Source organism: Cheilinus undulatus, linkage group 14 (genome assembly GCF_018320785.1).
Source record: "Cheilinus undulatus linkage group 14, ASM1832078v1, whole genome shotgun sequence".
Classification (NCBI taxonomy): domain Eukaryota; kingdom Metazoa; phylum Chordata; class Actinopteri; order Labriformes; family Labridae; genus Cheilinus; species Cheilinus undulatus.
Genome location: NC_054878.1, coordinates 4,144,159 through 4,156,911, shown reverse-complemented (window position 1 = coordinate 4,156,911; position 12,753 = coordinate 4,144,159). Strand labels below are relative to the sequence as shown.

The 12,753-nt window shown below is 43.9% G+C and overlaps 2 non-coding genes and 1 pseudogene across 2 annotated transcripts; 2 read left to right on the top strand and 1 right to left on the bottom strand.

Annotated features, from left to right (window-relative positions):
- Nucleotides 1-559: 559 nt before the first annotated feature.
- Nucleotides 560-632, top strand: trnav-aac. Its single transcript has one exon. It is a non-coding gene; the product is annotated as a tRNA-Val (tRNA).
- Nucleotides 633-1,523: 891 nt separating this feature from the next.
- Nucleotides 1,524-1,596, top strand: trnav-cac. The gene has a single exon. It is a non-coding gene; the product is annotated as a tRNA-Val (tRNA).
- An 809-nt stretch (nt 1,597-2,405) lies between these two features.
- Nucleotides 2,406-2,514, bottom strand: LOC121522040 (annotated as a pseudogene).
- Nucleotides 2,515-12,753: the final 10,239 nt, after the last annotated feature.

The following is a 12,753-nucleotide window of genomic DNA, read 5'->3' as shown; positions in this document are numbered from 1 at the left end:
CAAAATCTCCATAGTGGCCGGAAATATATTACAGCCGTAGTGAGAAGAACTACCATAGAGAACGAATGGGAAAAGTTAAGGGAGTTAAGGACTACTATACGCGGTGCCCGCGCGAAAGGTCCCCGGTTTGAAACCGGGCGGAAACACCATCTATGCTCTTGGACTTCACGACTAAACTCCACATGCACTCTGTCAACCCATCACATGACCTGCTTATGGAGATTGGCTTTTGCGTCATGGACTGGGGCTTCATGTGAAAGCAATAGTCAGAGATTAATGATTTCCCTCAACCTCTCCATTTCTAATCTTTTTCTGTGTTTGATCCTCCCTCTCTTGCCCTTTTCTTATTGTCCCAATCTTTTTTGTTTTCATCCTGAGGGAAACTGTTACCTCACTTGTATAGAATCATGCATTGCCTGTCTCAGCTTTGGAGTGGTGTCATTCTTAGTGAATAGTCATTAGCAGGTAGGAAACAGGCCAGTTGGCCAGCATTTGAAGAGAGATCGGTTAAGAAAGTAGCTAAAACACGCCTTTCATGGCAATGTGAACATTTTTGTCTGTTTCCGTAGTGTAGTGGTCATCACATTCGCCTAACACGCCAAAGGTCCCCGGTTCGAAACTGGGTGGAAACAGGCTGCTGAGCCTTTCAATGGGGCATGTCCTTAGGTAAAGGACATTTTAGGTCAACTAGAGAAAATCAAGAGACAGCCAACACTACTGAAGCACTAGACCAGCAGCACCCTCTTCAAGAGACAACTCTGTGTACAAACGCACCATTTCAAGAGCTGCCGGCCTCTGCAGAAAATGTGTCGGGGCATCAGCCCCACGAAGCACAATCGGTCACCAGAGTTGAAACCGGTTTGAAACACATTAACCTAACACGCGAAACGTCCCCGGTTCTAAACTGGGTGGAAACAGGCTGCTGAGCCTTTTAATGGGGCATGTCCTTAGGTAAAGGACATTTTAGGTCAACTAGAGAAAATCAAGAGACAGCCAACACTACTGAAGCACAAGACCAACAGTACCCTCTTCAAGAGACAACTCTGTGTACAAGCGCACCATTTCAAGAGCTGCCAGCCTGTGATCCCAGCTCAAGATGAGTGCCAGCTTGGAGCCCCAGTGATTGCATGTACAGGCTTAGCTGCTGATGGACAGCATAAGTCTCCCCGTCGGCGAATCGAACACCGGCCTTCCACGTGACAGGCGGAGATACTGTCCACTATACTAACGAGGACTAACGCAAGCTGTACTGCTTGTTGCCTTCGCAGGCCCAGATAACTGTGTTTCAGTGTAGCAGCAATGCATAGACATCCAGAGGCCAGCATGACCAACTACGGTATCCAATGTACTACAAGCAGCAACTCCAGTGCCTAATACCGCCTGCTGCACAGTCCACGAAGCACAATAGGTCACCAGAGTTGCAGCCAGTGTTTAAGGTCTCAAGTCTCCAAATGTTAGGATGAGGTCATTGGGATGCTATGTGAATGGAGTCACGCCCCTTGTGTGCAACAAATACACAGCCAGTTTCTGTAGTGTAGTGGTTATCATATTCGCCTCACACGCGAAAGGTCCCCGGTTCGAAACCGGGTGGAAACACCATCTAAGCTCTTGGACTTCATGACTAAACTCTACATGCACTCTGTCAACCCATCACATGACCTGCTTATGGAGATTGGCTTTTGCGTCATGGACTGGGGCTTCATGTGAAAGCAATAGTCAGAGATTAATGATTTCCCTCAACCTCTCCATTTCTAATCTTTTTTTCTGTTTGATCCTCCCTCTCTTGCCCTTTTCTTATTGTCCCAATCTTTTTTGTTTTCATCCTGAAGGAAACTGTTACCTCACTTGTATAGAATCATGCATTGCCTGTCTCGGCTTTGGAGTGGTGTCATTCTTAGTGAATAGTCATTAGCAGGTAGGGAACAGGCCAGTTGGCCAGCATTTGAAGAGAGATCGGTTAAGAAAGTAGCTAAAACATGCCTTTCATGGCAACATGAACATTTTTGTCTGTTTCTGTAGTGTAGTGGTCATCACATTCGCCTAACACGCCAAAGGCCCCCTAATCGAAACCGGGCGGAAACAGGCTGCTGAGCCTTTTAATGGGGCATATCCTTAGCTAAAGGACATTAAAGGTCAACTAGACAAAATCAAGAGACAGCCAACACTACTGAAGCACTAGACCAGCAGCACCCTCTTCAAGAGACAACTCTGTGTACAAACGCACCATTTCAAGAGCTGCCGGCCTCTGCAGAAAATGTGTTGTGGCTGACGCCCCGACACATTTATCAACTTGGCTGTTTTCTTGGAGAGGACACTGTTTGGGCATAGGAGACACACTCAAGAAAATACCGGCAATCTGCTGAAGCAGCAGCACCCTCTTCCAGAAGAACATTTGGGGGGAAAAATGCTTACAGCACCTGGTATTCTCAGGCGGTCTCCCATCCAAGTACTAACCAGGCCTGACCCTGCTTCGCTTCTGAGATCAGACGAGCTCAGGGTGGTATGGCCGTAAGCCACAACTCTGTGTACAAGCGCACCGTTTCAAGAGCTGCCAGCCTGTGATCCCAGCTCAAGATGAGAGCCAGCTTGGAGCCCCAGTGATGACATGTACAGGCTTAGCTGCTGATGGACAGCATAAGTCTCCCCGTCGGCGAATCGAACACCGGCCTTCCATGTGACAGGCGGAGATACTGTCCACTATACTAACGAGGACTAACGCAAGCTGTACTGCTTGTTGCCTTCACAGGCCCAGATAACTGTGTTTCAGTGTAGCAGCAATGCATAGACATCCAGAGGCCAGCATGACCAACTACGGTATCCAATGTACTACAAGCAGCAACTCCAGTGCCTAATACCGCCTGCTGCACAGTCCACGAAGCACAATAGGTCACCAGAGTTGCAGCCAGTGTTTAAGGTCTCAAGTGTCCAAATGTTAGGATAAGGTCATTGGGGGTGCTTTGTGAATGGATCAACACCCCTTGTGTTCATCAACTACACAGCCAGTTTCTGTAGTGTAGTGGTTATCACGTTCGCGTCACATGCGAAGGCCAGCCGCGGATAGCCGAAGAAGAAAAAATCAGCAAAGAGCATGCTTTTCTGACAAGCGCGGGTTCGAATCCAGGTCTCACCAGAAATAATTCCTCATGCTTGCGCCAGGAAGATTTGCTGAATTGCATGCACGATACGAAACGGTTACTCTGCAACATTTGAAGAGAAATGCGTCACCTCATGGTGGGATTTGTTATTGATCTTGTAGGGTGAGATGAAAAAAACAATACTATGATGACAATAACGCTATTCATCAAAGTTAATATGTTAATTATGATAACAAACACGGCACTAAATGATACACTTTTTACCAAAATGTATATCAAAAATTAAAGGAGTCATAGGATCCCTTAGATATGATTAAATGTACTTTAAATATCCCTTAAAGATAGATTGAGAAAAATTATAATTCCCCAGCACTTACATGCAACGGAGTAGTTAGTTAACATTTTTCATTACCACAGTTATATTTCTGTTCCTTAGTCAAGAGTCACACACTTAAAGTATCACAAAGTGTGTAAAAGTTCAACATTAAAAACCCAATTAAAATAATGTATTTCATTATTAATCAGTGAGATGAAATACACAATGTAAATGACCTAATTAATGCAGATAAATGACCTTGGTCAGTGTTTATCTGTGTCTGTATTATATTTTTAAAAATATAATATTAAAATTTTTAAAATTTAAATCAAATAGAAAAATGACTTAAAATACAGTCCATGAATGGATTTAGTGAGATACTTTTTAATGTCAATATCAAATAAAGACAGTGAAACAGTAAGGGTTCAAAATATTTCAGCACACACAATGATTTAAAATGATAATTCCACACAGAAAGCTAAAAAAGTCTAGTTGAAAAAATATTATGAAGTACTGTATTTGGCAACATATGCAATTTTTATTTGTTTTTCAAAACAACCCTTTTTCTGTTCTTTTTTTGGCTGTATCTGGGATGAAAATGACCCCACACGGTTGCTGCTTGACCCCCTCTGCCCCCTTCCCTCAGGACAAAGGTAGAAGACAACCAAAGGAAAACCAAGGACTGACCGAGGACTGTTTATCCCACTCTGGCAAAGACTGAACGCTGTTAATGCACATTTTTAATCCTGTATGCTGCCGTCTGACAACTGTTGTACAGTTATGCTCTTTTTATGTGTGTTTTAAAACTGATTTTCATCTTTTATAACACAACATGAAATAAAGATGTGTTGCTAAAACACTGCTGGATTCTGAATCTTTCTGTCTTCAAATCAAACATGATATACACAACAAATGAACAGTCAGAAAAATACACAGTAAAACTTCGGTTTAAATCTATATACATACATGCAAAAACAGTCACTTTCTCTTTTCAGCAGCCCATCTGTCTCTTTCAGTGTCGTAGAAGGTAGACTGCTGAAATTCCCCCCAGGTCATCTCCTTGACCATGCCCTGTTCCTTGTATAAAGAGAACACTGGGGAGGGACAGTAGATGTACTTCCCTGGCACCCCTGGGAAGTATGTATGAATATGAGGGCTGTCTGGACCCTGCTTTAGAGGCAGGTGACAGAACCGGCACAAACGACCAGTTGGCATCTGCACTGCAGACTTCCTCTTTGCCCTCTCCTCTGCCACCCTTCTCCACTCCAACCCCCTCTTTTTCGCAGCCTCCAGCTCCCGCTCAAAAAAAGGAGAAGCCGCAAAATCCTCAAAAGGCATCCTGGGGTTGTTCAGGCCTTCATTCTGGTAGGTCTGAAAGACCTTTGTGGAGCAGTAAAAGTACTTCACATCTGTGGACTGGTAAAAGAAATGAACAGACGAACCATCTCCAAGATATCTGGATTTTGGCTGACCACAAGCCAAACAGTTCCTTGTAGTCTTCTTTGCCTGCTGCTGTTGCTGTTGTTGCTGCTGTTGCTGTTGTTGCTGGTGTTGCTGCTGTTTCTCCATGATCTCTGTCACAATCTTCTCTACTGTGGCCCGGGTCATTGACTCATCCTGGGGGGGAGTCACAGGTGGAGGGTTGACCACAGCTGGAGGAAGGGTTGTGACAGGCACACTGACTGTCTGGCTGCCTGTGGTCAAACTCTGCCAAAGCTGCTGTGTCTCTAAAACTTTGGCTGGGCTGGTGTTGAGGGAGGAGCTGGTGTTCTGCCGTTTTGCCAGATGTTTCACATATCTGGAGATATGCTGGCGTGTGGTCAGATGGAGAAGGCTGTTGGGGTCTGTGCATGACCTGAGCACCAAAGCGGCATAGTCTTTGTCCACTCGCTTCAGTGAATCCTTAGCACCATGATGCTTAATTAAAAGGTCATCAATGGCAGCTCTCATGGGCTCTGGCCATCTGCTGTGGTCCAGGACCTGAACCAGGCCGGCCTCCAGTTTTAACTGGACCAGTGCGGGCAGCCCGGGGAGAAGAGGGCACAGGGAGGAGGGCAACCCTTGGCAGGTCTGAAAACATAAAGGACAGTCTTTAATACAAGGCAATAATTAATACCATATTTAAAATACACATTTCAACGAGGGTTTAAGGTCATGATCTTTTCAGTGAACAGTGGATTGTTTTAAGAAATCAGTACTTTAATGTGCTTAATTTTTGATAAAAAGGATTTTCCCTGGGTCTTATGTTTTTAATACAGCTGTTCAATAATAATCGTTGTTAATGAAAAGAATTTTATAATACTCATTAAATCAAGTTAAGCCAAAAGGTAAATTTCTGTTTAAAACCATGAAGCCTGTGTGTGGGGGATAGTAGACGAGTAGTCTGAATGACCTGTATCCGTGCAAGTCTGTGTTTCTCTTTTGGCAGTGGGAGATGTGGGTGAAGGAAGGGCCTGGGACAGGATCGGCATAGCCCCCTGGTCCTCCAGCATGGTCTCAATTGTTTCCTGAATTGAGAAATTAGATAAGGAGATTAGTAAAGCAGCATGTTCATGAGTTGATATCTTACAGTGAGTATTAATCTAAATGACCTCAAAGCCTGTGCTTGCTCCAGTAGCAAGAACAGGGTGTTCCTCATCCTGGACACTGGGCTGCTGCTGTGTCTCCACGGCAACGGGAGCTGAGATTTCAGGCTGTTCTTTACCAACTTGAAAGTTCAGGACAACAGGACGGCAGCCTGGCTCCACATACTGCAGCCCAAACCTCTCCCCTGTGTCCCTGCTAGATACCTGCAGGGCAGGGTATTTGGCCCTCCCTGTCACCTGTGCAGACACTGTGTTCAGCTGGAAAATCAACAGAGGGTCAAACACAGCTGGCAGCTCCACACCGGGCAGTTTTAGATCTACCAGTCTCTGGAAGTTCCAGCGCACCACTCCAGTCATCGCCTGGGCTTGAAAGAGCTCACAGGACACCCGGCTGCCTGTGACCCACTGAGCCTGATGGAAATGGAACCCCTCCTGCTGTGAAGTGCCTCTTACAGGGATCCACACCGGTACAGCAGCTCCTTCACCTTTGACGTAGTTAAGTTGCAAGGTGCCACCATACCTGTAGAGGATCCCTTCCCCGACTGCTGGGTCACTGAGGCAGCCTCTCAGGATGTGGACACGCTGGATCCTCCACACCTTCAGCATGGAGGCTTTGAAGAGAAGCACACCATCAGGATCCCCGGCCAGATGAAAGTGATGCATGACATCCTCAACCCTCTGCAGCAGCTCTCTGGGTTGTGGCACCTTTGTCCTGCAGTGATCTCTGATATGCTGCTTGGTTGGATTAGCAGGAGAGATTCCACAGAAGGTGTATGCATCTTTGAGCCGCTGGAGATCACTCTGGTCCACAACAACAAATGCTGCGGACAGGAACTGGCAAAAGGAGCTGTATAGGGGATGATGCTCAGAGACACACTCCCTGGTGAAACGTCTCATGCAATGGAACAAGTCTAACTTGATGGTGATGTCTTTGTTAAACTTGCTCCTGGATGCACAAGTGTTAATCAGGTTTCCTGAAGTTGCCTCTGTCACAATAGCCTCTGTTGTCCTCCAGCTGTCCCATGAGAGGTGCTCCTGAGGCCTAGAGTCCAGGACCTTAAAGGCAGCACAGCAGTCCCTATAAAAATAAAAAGTACTTTCATTACATGCAAAATTATTTTACACTGCTGTAAAAGTCCAATGTATTGCATTTATAAAACTCCTTGTTCTGTTTTACTCAACAAAGATGGTGAATAAAATAATAAATAATGATAATAATAATAATAAATGGTGAATAAATAAAAAAAAAAGGAATGTTATGAATGACAAAGTCTTTATACCTATCCACCCACTGGAATTTGGCCTTCTCCACTCCAGCTGCAGAGTACCGTCCAGCCAGACCCTCATACATCGGATGAAGTGACTGATCGCATTCTGACTGGAGCATCACCCAGCTCAGGATCATCCAGTTCTCGTTCATGATGGCATAGGAAGACATGGTGCCAGATGAGCGCGCCACCTTCCTTGCCACCTTCGTGGTGTGATCTGACCTGAGTGCCTGTCCAAAGGTCCCTTGAAGCAGCAGCATCTCTGACGTTCTGGATGCTGTGCAGGTAGGCCAGGTGGGCTCTCTCAAACTTCAAGTGAAGTGCCTCTGTCAGCTGCTTGGCCATGTCCTCTGCTGATCTGCCACTGCGCCTCAGCTCATCCATCACCGATCTGCAGATGGCCTTTTTGTGAGTGAGGACAGCAGGGACAATGTTCTGGAGGCGCTTTGGCAGCTTCTCCAGCCACTGGGGCTTATCAGCATGCCAGCTCTTCTTGCAAGCCTTACACATAAGTCGTGAGGCTAGAAGATAATACTGGCCACTGGTGCCAATGATCACCCTTGGCCTCCCAACGCCAGAGGAAGCCACCTGTGGTTTTAAACAATCATGAAGACAGGGTAGCACCTGGTTATTTCGGGCCCTCTCCGTGATACTGTGCTCTGGCTTCCAAATGAAGAAAGGATGGAGCTGGAAGTACTTGGGTGAGGGCAAATCATGGATGGAATCTACTAGCTCGGGCTGAGGTGGATAACGCCACAGGGAGAGCATATTCATAGGGTGGCGTACTGGACGCGACCCTGGCCACAGGCCAAGTGCTTCCATCTCTGCCTTCATCCATATTCTCTGCTGTTGAGAACAATTCCACCTTGCGACATCCTGATCATATGCTGGGACAGTCACTCCAGGCTGTGGGACAGGAGGCCCTGGACACGGCTGAGCTGTCAACACAAAGTATATAAAATATAACAGTACATTCTCATTTTAAAAAATTAACAAAATGAAAGCTAGTTGTACTTTAATGAATGGGCTATGGTTAACCTGTGCCAAAGAAATGAATACCTTCATCATGGATAGTATCCCCCTGCACTTCTGCAGGGGGGAAAATCTCTGATGATGCTGGTATGGACACTCTAGGCTGTGGGATAGGAGGCTCTGGACAAGGCTGAGCTGTAAAACACAAATTACGTCAAATATTACAGTACAATTTCATTTAAAGAAATAATGTAGCAATACGACTATCTTTCATTAAATGAAAGACAGTCATACATTAATGGATGCTATGGTTAACTTGTGCCAAGAAATGAATACCTTCATCATGGCCAGTATCCCCCTGAACTTCCAGGGTGTGGGGGGTCTCTGTTGGTGGATCTACAAGTTAAGGATCAAACAGGTAAGATAGTTGAGCAGTAGCAATAAAAGTGAACTTATGAGTTTTGCAAAGAAAATAAAGAATTGACACACTTACTGTCAGAAAGAAATGAAACTGCTGTCACTTCAGGCTGAGTTGGAGGAACGTTTGAGACTGGCTCTCTGTGTGCTTAAGAAAAAAATAGCAAAAAATGTCAACAAAAGCATCTCATTATACAAAGGATTTTATGATGTTATATATATATAGACATGTATCTATTAATCTATCCATCTATCTATACATGTGTCTGTCTGAACAAAAACAAAAAGTCTAGTTTAAAATAGTTGGAATATTGACATGCTAATAATGAGTGATGCACTGTGATTTTTTAAGAACTATATCATACTCTGTCCAAACACACTGGGGGCTTTAATTCCAAGTTGTGGAGCAATGGCAAGCAGCTGAGGAGGAACTGGCAATGGGACCTTTGCTGTAAGTTTGTTAACAAAAGGAAAAGAGTGTGACTTTCATTGTCTTTTTTTAATCTGGATGTCCTTGTTTGAATTAAAAGCAAAACCATATGTTTACCCTTCACAGAAGAAACAGCTGCAGCATGATCCCCAACCTGAGAAGGTCCTGAAATAGTTGCCGCTGGTTTACTCCTGCGAGCTGTAAAGAACAATTCTTTAATATTTTCTTCACAAATGCAGTGCATCTAAGCTAACAATCTGGCATTACCTGTTTTCTATGTTGCCATTTGTATTTAGAGGCTCTAAAAAACCTTTTTGGTTAGATTGTGAACTGCTATTTATAGGAAGCTTCAAAAACTAATGCTTTAACTTATACAATATGAAAACAGGTAAAGCACAATAACAATGTTTTAATCATAGTACCTGGCTGGTCAAGGATTTGGCATGTTAATATCTAAGCTTGATTTTTACAACAATATGACCATTTGCATGCCAAACCTCAAATAGCAGTCAAAAAACGCATGCAAAAACAGAAAAGACTTACCATCATCGCCGACAAGTTAGTTCCTTAGGTTAGTGGGAGGGCAAAAGAACACACACATCAGAACATGCCGGAACACGGCCAAAATAACAAACCAATCGAAAGAACATAGTAATGGAAGTCGAATTCTGTTGACAACAGAATCCTTCCTCCACACTGATGAAGAAAAACCTGTTGCTTGAGGTGCAGCCAGGACCCTGGGAACTGCTGCTGTTGATCCTAGATGCAGAAATGTCATTAGTTTCAACCATGTATAGTAAGAGCAAGTAAAGCAATATGTGAAAGCATTCCTCACTCACGTAGACTAGGGTCCAGTTTAGAAGGGGACAGCTTTAACATTTCACCCTCAAGGTCCTTATCCTCCTCCATAGCTAGAGGTCCAGACAACATCAATTGAGTTAGAAACATTAAATGAACATATCAGAATCAATATTTGCTTGTTTCTGTGAGCTAACCAAGTGGGCCTGGCGTTGGTGTGGAGGCTGCCGTTGTGCTGGAGGCTGGAGGTGTCTGGCTGGACTCAGTCCTCTGCTGCTTAAGGAGATACTGCTGGAGGTTGAACATCTTACTGTTCTTGATGCAGCTTCTCCCTAAGATGAAGGTAGCATAGCCATCAGCCCTGCTCTCCCAGATCTGCCTCCAGGTCTCCTTGGCTCGGGCTCCAAAGCCAACCAAGTTGTCCCCCTCTGATGCCACGGGTGGATCGGGCTTTCTAGAGAGGAGGTACGACCTGAGGTCCTCAATCTCCTTGAATTTTTTTGCATACTCAATGAAGGACAACAGGCTGGCTTTACTGAGGCCTTGAGGGTGAAAGCTCCCACTTTGCTCCTCCTCATCTACCTTATTGATGAGGTAGATGATGTAGCCCACATCATTCTCCAGGAGCCACTTATAGGACTTGCCCTTGTACTTCCCAAACTGGAGGATGTACTCCCCCATCACCTCCAGCTGGTCGGATACATCCCCTCCTCGCTGGAAAACCAAGGTGAGAGCATTAGTTTTCACCAAATCTGGTTTTTGAGGAGGGGACTTATCCTGAAGAGAGGGGTTGTTTTTTATTTTCATGGCCTCCTCAGATGGGTCCTGGCGTAGGTGGCCTGATGGACCCTTCCTAAAGGCCACTGACTTCTTTCCAGGAAAGAAGGTTACGGTTTTCTTCATCCTGTTCAGTGCACAATAAAATACAAGTCATATTATTTAGTATTAAGAAGTGTGATTAAATAGTTAATTAATCAGTTATTCATGTTTATAATGACTTGTGTTTTTTATCATTGGGTAACAACACTTGATATTACATGCTAGATGGCTGGATAGCTACATAAAATACAATTCTTCATTACTTCAATAGCTAGAATCAGGCTTAAAATAATCACAGACAAGGATATTTGTTCAAACACACACATTAAAGGCAATTACAATCCCCAAATAACACATTATTTATTTATAAGAATAATAATAAATAATAAATAATTACATGGATCTCGTCTGTGTGTATGTGTTGGGGGTCATATTGTTTGGATACATTTATTTACACTTATTTAACTAGGAAAAACCACATTGAGATCAATAATCTCATTCAAAAGATTTTGCTTATCTGTGAGCGCATTGTGTTGAAATGAAAAATGCAATAAAGATAAAATTGTATTCAAAATGATCAATACGTCCTTCTGAAAAAAATAAACTAAAGCAAAGTTTCCACACTGATAATGTTTGAGCTACTACAGTACAAAGGGTTTCAAATGTCGTATAAATCTCAAGTAAAAAAAGTAAAAGAAACAAAGATATATGCTTCTGGACATTGTCAGCAAGAGAGAAAAGGGAAAAATGAATGACCAATAACAAAATAACCTAATATAACAGGTAAGAGACGTACCAAAGAATGCACGTTACCTATAACAGGCTAATTTGCAATTTTAGCAAAAATAACTCAGATCCTGCTCATTTTTGTCATCAAAACTTAATAACCCAATAAAACATGTAATATTAGCGAAGTAATATTAATAAATTAAGTTTAAAAAAAAAGCCAGACTTACGTTTGATTAGTTCGATTCGTTTTTGACAGTGTCTTGTCAAAAATGGCGATCACTCAACTGGCAAAACAACGGAGGTCTCTGTCCTGCTGCAAATGTTTCTCTGGCTGTCATTCTAACATCACTGTGGTCCTTACCTGTACCAAAAGGGTGAATCAGCGCCCCCCAAACCTCCATAGTGGCCGGAAATATATTACATCCGTAGTGATAAGAACTACCATAGAGAATGAATGGGAAAAGTTAAGGGAGTTAAGGACTACTATACGCGGTGCCCGCGCGAAAGGTCCCTGGTTCGAAACCGGGCGGAAACACCATCTATGCTCTTGGACTTCACGACTAAACTCCACATGCACTCTGTCAACCCATCACATGACCTGCTTATGGAGATTGGCTTTTGCGTCATGGACTGGGGCTTCATGTGAAAGCAATAGTCAGAGATTAATGATTTCCCTCAACCTCTCCATTTCTAATCTTTTTTCTGTTTGATCCTCCCTCTCTTGCCCTTTTCTTATTGTCCCAATCTTTTTTGTTTTCATCCTGAAGGAAACTGTTACCTCACTTGTATAGAATCATGCATTGCCTGTCTCAGCTTTGGAGTGGTGTCATTCTTAGTGAATAGTCATTAGCAGGTAGGGAACAGGCCAGTTGGCCAGCATTTGAAGAGAGATCGGTAAAGAAAGTAGCTAAAACACGCCTTTCATGGCAATGTGAGCATTTTTGTCTGTTTCCGTAGTGAAGTGGTCATCACATTTGCCTAACACACGAAAGGTCCCTGGATCGAAACTGGGCGGAAACAGGCTGCTGAGCCTTTTAATGGGGCATGTCCTTAGGTAAAGGACATTAAAGGTCAACTAGACAAAATCAAGAGACAGCCAACACTACTGAAGCACTAGACCAGCAGCACCCTCTTCAAGAGACAACTCTGTGTACAAACGCACCATTTCAAGAGCTGCCGGCCTCTGCAGAAAATGTGTTGGCACTGACGCCACGACACATTTATCAACTTGGCTGTTTTCTTGGAGAGGACACTGTTTGGGCATAGGAGACACACTTGAGAAAAAAATTGGCCCTCTTCGAGAAGAATATTTTGGGGGGAAAAA